Source organism: Asparagus officinalis, chromosome 1 (assembly GCF_001876935.1).
Source record: "Asparagus officinalis chromosome 1, Aspof.V1, whole genome shotgun sequence".
NCBI lineage: Eukaryota > Viridiplantae > Streptophyta > Magnoliopsida > Asparagales > Asparagaceae > Asparagus > Asparagus officinalis.
In genome coordinates, this window is record NC_033794.1 from 48,864,828 (window position 1) to 48,872,872 (window position 8,045).

General features: G+C 33.3%; 1 long non-coding RNA gene across 1 annotated transcript; it reads right to left on the reverse strand.

Annotated features, from left to right (window-relative positions):
* LOC109842343 lies at nucleotides 5,068-6,141 on the reverse strand. The gene is made up of 2 exons (XR_002247312.1): nucleotides 6,085-6,141; nucleotides 5,068-5,309 (listed from the first exon to the last, which is right to left on the reverse strand). It is a non-coding gene; the product is annotated as an uncharacterized LOC109842343 (long non-coding RNA).

Below are 8,045 nucleotides of genomic sequence, written 5' to 3' on the forward strand. Positions count from 1 at the left end.
GGGCTCACATTAATTTATCATAATTGAATTTTCGTTGCAGAAAACAATACCGATTAGATTTACATTAAAAGGAACACATTTGACCGTTTGAGAGAAACTTATAAGAATGTAAAATAATTACAAGTTAAGAAGGCAAACAGCCGACATCTACCAACAATGAACTGTTTCCCTATGTATTTATGCAGTTTCTTTCACTGTGATGTAATCGTCCAAACATTATACATGCATTATGAGTCATGCTCTCAGTACAAATGTTTCACTCGATGACTCACTAAAGCTACTAAACTGAATGATTAATGTTACATTTGAGACGAGTAATACAACGTTAGAGGGTAGCCGTCACTTTCTCTAAGAATGGGCTGTATTCAATATTATTTCGAAAGTCTGCTTTCCAGAAGATTGTCCAAAAGCCCAAGCATGTGGCCAAGCCAATTGAGACCTTGCTGCACCTTCATCATTATAATTTAAACAATACCGATTAGATTTATATATAAATGTTATTAGGTCATAAATAAAAAAGCACAAAAAATACATGCATTTAATGATGAAGAATTAATTCATTGAATAATTTACTGCCTTAGTTTCATTATTTCTATAGTAGAATGTATTTTATAAACCCCATATTTGCTTAATCATGTGTCCATAATTGGCTAAAATATCCAGAATCATACTCTATCACCCATTATTAGTTCTAAATGAGAGAATTCTACATTATGGCTCTTCGAAGTTAATGGGGGGAGCTCAAAAATGATTACTAATTGTTTGCAATTTTTAGTTTTTTTGGTAGTAAATGAGAGTCTTCTACATCATGGCTCTTTGAAGTTAAGGGGGAAAACTAAAAAATAAATGCTAATTGTAGAAAGGGTGAAGAAGGTTTAGTGGCTGCCAATACAATTTAAGCCTTGCTTCTTCTTATTATTATTCTTCTTCTTCTTCTTTTTTTATTTTTTTTATTTTTTTCTTTATTTGGTTTTATTCTGTAAAGTATTATGATGGCTGATGTTCAGGTGATGCTTTTGTTCGAAGGCTTCAAAATTCCATGTCTAAATTAAGGGGGAACTATCAACTGTTATATCCTAGCTTGTGGTGAGTGACTATGACGATTTGTTCGGTCCCTATCTTGTTATAACTGTTATATAAACTTTTGTATATGGGACTTTTTAAGTTATGTTTGCATCCCTCTTGTAAATGTTTTATATTTTAATATAATTTCAAAGAATAGGTCACCTTGCCTTATTTTTCTCTAAAAAAAAAGACGGGAAGATGAATAAATACATATTAAACACTATAGTTTTTATCTAACTTGGACTTGAAAATAGTTTAGGCCATACAAGTACGTGAATAAATTTAAAACTTAATAGATCTCAACATTTCAGATAACCTTAGGCATATGAAATAAGAAAGGGAAATAATAAAGGGAAAGGACAGACCATACAGAAAAATATGAATGCAGTACCTTGATAGCAGCAACATCAGCTGCTGGAGACTTCAGGTCCAATGCAATACCAAAGTAGAACATGTCCTTAGCAGGAATATTAAGGCTCTTGTGAATCTTACCCATCAACGTGTAGATGTTGCTATCAAAATGTTAAAATGCAAGTGGTACTTGAACCCATCAAAATGTTAAAATGCAATTTGCTATGAGTATTCACATTTGAAAAACAATGGTGTCTTATCACCGCAGACATTCATTTTATTCAGATCGTGCAATTTTCTGAACCTATAGCAAAAGTAGATTGTAGTTCCCAACTTGAGGTTGACATAACACACCTGAAGGTATTGATGATAAATTGCAAAAGGTGCATAATATGATAAAATTGGTAGCAAATCTTCAATTATACTCTCCACATCCATTTCTGGTGCAGCAACTATCAAGCTGCAAGATGAAAAGGAAAAAAATGCAACAATGTAACAATCAGTCAATAAAATCTTGTTTAAAGATATTTTATCCCAATTTTCTACCTAGTAAAGCCTTTATCTTTCCATGATTTTTTGTTATCTGATGATGCCTTCCTTCCTGCAGGTATTTTTTTTTTTTGCACTAAGGTAGTAGTGCTCTGATGTGTGTCATCAATTCCATCAGAAGAACATGGCAAAAAGGACGTATTACAGGCATTATAATGCAGTTGTAAAGAAAATGGTGCTTGAAGAATCCTACATCAATAAGCATCAATACTTCAATAAGTAGAATGATGAAAATACATATCCTCGTTTCTGTATAATTTTCCTCTTCGATTGTTATGCGGTTAGAGCATGTAAAAGGGATGCTGGACTGTACCTGCGGCATACTTCATTACTGAAATTGAATATCCTCACTATATCAAGGGATGGTGGCTTTGTTCCAAAATAGTTACTGCACGCATGACCTGGACCTACAAAGTAAAAGACATAGTCGACATAATTTTCCAGTAATATCTCAATATCAAAACATAGACCAAAAATTCTATGTTATGAAAGAATGAATTTTAATTTGTTAGCATATATAAGCGTAATACATTTTATAGGTTTGCGGATCAAAGCTATCACAGTAATTAAAGTACATAACAATTATGTATGACGGACATTGATCCGACACGGTCATCCGACATGCCGAAACGAGGCAAATCCTAAAAAATACATAGGATATGTTTGTTCGACACTTATGTCCTACACGGACACGACACGACACGGGTTCATGTTCTGTGTGTCCGTGCTTCATAGCATAACAGGTTTATTCATATATAGAAGCTCATAAGCACTCAATGCTCTACATGAAGCCCATCTTCCAATGGTTAGGGAGGGCTGTAATTAGTATTTTTCTATTAAGACAACATGTTGGACCAGTGAGGTTAACTTGAACACTGTTTGTTATTATGATGAGAAGTTTGAGGGAAGGAAATGCATGCTCACCAACTAAGCAACTTAATGATCTAATTAAACATTTCGATGACCACTGGCAACAGCCTTTTTATAAATTTAGCTCTCATTTATTTTTTATTGCATAATTAGTACTTGCATATCAAAGAACTATATTGGATCCTTTAAAATATCATAGATAACATTGTTATTCTAACTATTTAGTCTTTTTCTTACAACCATCATAATGTAGTTTTACATATTAGCTGGTTGGTATATGAATGATATGTTCTGAACAAAGATATTCAATAAGCCATTATCGGAAAAATCAATACAATTGTTTACAATTCAAAAATTAATGCTGGACATGATGAAGTTGAAACAAGGATGTATGTTAAAACACACTTACGCATGCACATATTCATACACCAGAACTTGAATGAGCATACGCAGACACATCCTACCTACTAAACTACATAAGTTTACATATGGCTAGCTCTTTAGAGTCTCCAAAGACGAATGAAGTTTGTTCGAACCTAACTTGCATGGAAACGTGTAGTGTTACATGTACCGGTAGGGGTGCAGGTAATACGCGTACACGCGCACACTATATATATATATTGTGAGGAACATGGTGCTTAGGAATACCCAATTCACCCAAAATAGGCGTACTCAATTTCAACAACACACGCATACGGTCAAGGTGGCTAATATGATGAACAGGGTCCTTAGGCATACCTAAATCACCCAAAATAGGCTTAAGGCGTCAATATTCAATAGGAGCTCCGTGACGCTATATTGTGAGGCCTCTGAGCTTCCTCCGCCAAGGTAGAAGCCGATACTGTTTTTTAAACAGTCTGATAGTATAAAACAAATGTCTTATTGTATACAGGAAAACTTTAATGAAATAATGCAAGAGAATAGAAGTCATACTCATGGCCGCATAGTGTATGAGCATAAGCAAATCTCGAGTCTAGTTGCATTGCATGCAGAAAATTTTTCAGTGTAGTTTCATGATCTTTCAACAAACTATATCAATTTCCCATGGAAAGAAAAATAAAAAAGAGTACCATAGCTTGAATAATTAGTGATAACATCTAAGGTTGAAGAATATGTATCCCAGTAGAGGAAGTACGAGCCATCGAGATCAATATTCAACTGGTCGAGCATTGCCTTGAGTTTGGAGTTGAAGACTGATGCCAAGTGGTTCGTTGACTCAACACATGACGACGTATTCCCCGAGTTCCCTATCTGCTCCGGGATGCACCCAAGCGGTCTGAGGCCAGTGATTAAAAATTTCATCCCTCTTAAATTATACAAATCCTAAAATAAACACAACTTAAATTTTTTTAATAATTAATAATATTTATAGGAAAAAAAGATACACTTTAATTGGGATATGCGCGTCGTTTACTAATCAATATTTTTCCATAAGAAACAGAGCCGTTCGGAATAGTAGCCACGCTGTACGTTTACCTTGAGTTGCCTGTTGAAATGATGCAGGAGTAGGTCAGCAAAAGTTTCAGGCGTGTATTTCTTAGGTTTATTAGAGAGAGGGAGCAGGTAGTTGTTGAGATAGTCATTGTTGCCAACACAAACAAAGTACAGAGAATTCTTGAGGTAATCTCCAACATCTCCTCCCAGGAGAGAGTTTAATTCTTCCAACGTCTTCCCAAAATTTTGGATTTGTTCGTCCAGCGGGAATAATTGTCCCTGTTAACAACACAGCACAACGCACGAATGAATTTTCATCGGATAGCATGATTAAAGGGAGAATTTAACAGACATAAACTCCCCTTACGTACAAATAGAGTTCCTGTTTCATTAAGAATTCCAGACGCAGCGGATGCATAATTTACTCCTTGCAATATTTTCGAACCCACTGTGTTTGGATTATTATATGGAGGGATGAGCGCGCGGTAGTCCCATGCGAAAGCCTGCAAGAAGAACTTTTATGTTAGCAAAATTGTTCCCTTTTTTTTTCAAATCGACTGTTGATTATCTGTCATATAATTCATAACTAAATTAATAATAATAATATGCAAAAAGAGGCACGTATATATATATATATGGACATATGCAACTCGCGCAGTTCATGTAAATTGGTATGTTATTTTGCTCTGCTCTGCTCTGCTCTCAGCTACGCTCAGAGGCTACACTTTTAGGAACAATCACATTGAAATATTAATGAGAAACAAGCATAACTGCAGCAAGGAGAATTGTGTTATGTACACGATTTAAAACTCTCACTTAAATTAAACATTTTTTGTCAAAAAGATCCAAATATCCAAGAAATAAGGTAATCATAATCTATTTTGATTACTTTTATCGAAATTTTATTAAGCAAAAGAAAATTACAGGGACGCATATATTCTTAATTATGCAGTACTTTCAATATAACGAACTTATTTTATAGAATGGAATATGGCTTGGACAACAACCTCATTTTCTTGAACCATTGACCTCCTCCGTAGCTGAAGAAGAAGGAAAAAACTGTAAGTGCAAATGTCAATCTCATATTTGAAAGGACTATATATGAACTAAATTTGAAATTTTCTATGTATTGTATTGAACATTTCCATCAAGGTGAAAAACAGGTGAAAAAATTGTTCAATGCAAATTCTGGAAGCATATTTTTTCACAATCATCTAACATATGCAAACAATAACCTATCAGACAAATTAATTTTTCTCTCATTCTTATCAAGTTGCATCAGATGCACCAGCTTGTCAACCTTTTTCTTAGTTATTAGCGACCTTTTTTATGCTATTTTTACAATCTCAGATTTTCCCAAATCGTTTAGTTTAGAATTGGTAGATACACCAGCCTCCAACTTATTAGGACCCTCTCGTTTAATAGGTTTTGTTCTCTGATCACCCCTCTCTTGCTCTTCTTTCCCTTAACTATTCTGCAAATAGCACAACAGCAACTTGTTGGCCTGAGATCAATGGTTGTCATAAGTTTACAAGAAATTTTCACAACAGCAACTCAGAATTATCCAAAATGTAATTAGTGTGAGCTGTAATCCTTTTGGTAAAAGCTTAACTACCATCTAACTACAAATCTCCTGATAGTTTCCAGAGTTTCAAGTAACTTTACCCGGAAGATGTTCTTTGTGTCGACATTGTCCCAATATGTCAATTTTAGTTTTCAATTCATTTATTCCGGTAGATATTTAGGCAGGATTCTCAAGACCACATGTTTCAAATCAGCATAAATGATTGTTTTCCCTTTAAACAGACCACTCACAAGACGATTAGCACCAGTGTCAGCATGTAAGAGATCCACTTGAACATCAACCTCCCTATGCGCTGTCTGTTTAATATTTTCATCTGCTGTCAAAATATACTAATGTAAAAAAGTCAAGAAAAAGACAGCATTAATGAATTAAGTGATAACAAATCATCAATGGAAAAAACAATAAATCCATTAAAGCTATATAAAGATCATGCTAAGACTGATGGCATTTTAGAAATAACATATGTATGCATGAAGAAATTTGAACTCGCTAACAAGGACAATAAATCCTATGTTCTAACATTTTTTGGTTCTAGTAACAAATGAGCTAGCTGCGAAAGTAAACACAAATCAACATATGTGACGATTCTTATTGTGAAGGTTATGAATTTTGCTGCTACCACAGCCTCAAAAAGGTAACAAGTACAATAGATTACATAGTGTATCGATTAATACAAACTGTAATGATTATTAGAAACTATGAAGTGATTTTTCAGTTTATATAATCCAACCATACAAACAGGGGCGGATCCAGCCCATGGGAAGTTGTGTCATGTGACACCACTTCCCATTGTTTGGGAAAGCATCTAAGAGCTAATGAAAAAGATAGGAAAAGCTTCAGCAAAAAATAAGTTAGAAACAGCTTATATTAAAACCCAGTAGAAGGTAAGTTCATAAGCAAAGAAATATAACTGAAATATAACTGAAATATAAACTAACCATATGATCTTCAATGTTCATATTAGAATTTTTGCTTCTTAATTCAGTTTATGTGTAGCATAAAGGCAGCTAACGAATCCCCAGGCTGAGCCGAATGTGGGACTATTAAAGAATCATGTTTTCAGGCACTCATTATACTGACTATATATAATACCACTCTATATGTAGAATTAGTTATCTTGATGATGTCTGTGACAACATTTAGTTGACATCACAATACTCTTATATAATATTGTGTAATAGTCTTTAACATGTACTATTCAAACACTATGATACTAAATATATTATTTACATGTACATTTGCGTTCTGTTAATTCATCATATAAGGAAGTTTGCTTCAGTTTGGTCATTTCAAGGTAGTCACAGAAAAATACATACTGCAAATTAAAAAAGAGTAGCATGAGGTGTCAAATAAGTAATTAATCATAGAATTAAAAGAAGCATCAGAACTTAAAACAAGTATTCAAAAATTTCCCTTCATGCACAATGTGCATAATTTCAATTTCAGCAAAAGTGAACAAAGTTAAAGTAACAATTCAGTGAAATAGAGTGCTAAAGTAAAGTCACAGACTCCCAAAAGTGATGCATCATAGAAAGATAAGCTAGGAAGAAATAAACTTGAGAACATTACAGAAAATTTTTGCATAAATAAAAATGTCTATGTTAAAATTTGAACTTCTCATAAAAATCTAATGAGAGAATAGGCAGTTACAGAAATAATCGTTCAAATTGTTCAGTATGACTTGTACATCTTAACCTAAAAGCATACATCTATAACCATTTTAGGAACACTTTGTGTGGTAGCAAAATGATTATTCAGACAAATGATGTTTCTTGACAAATAGGATGTTTCTTCAAAAATTTTACAAATTTAGGAAAATGAGATGAGTTAATTTAAAAATCATGAGAAATTGAGTGGTCTATATATAATATTTCTTTAATGTTTTGCTAAAAATAACCCTGATAGTCAAAAAAGCCTATTTGTCATCGATTTGTTATTTTTTAGGTTAAATTATGCATATGTTGAATAAGTAAAACTCTAAATTAATTTATGCATAGTTACTGCTATCCATAAGTTTCCTAATTACTCATATAAAGATTATTAACTTTATCATCTCCGCTTATGAAAATGAAACTAATTTGGTGAATATTTTTTGTAATTCTGATTCAAAGTTGTTGCCAACACTTCCCAACAAACTCCACATACAGATACCAAAAAAAAAAAAAAAAATCCCAATTCACCCATGAAACTG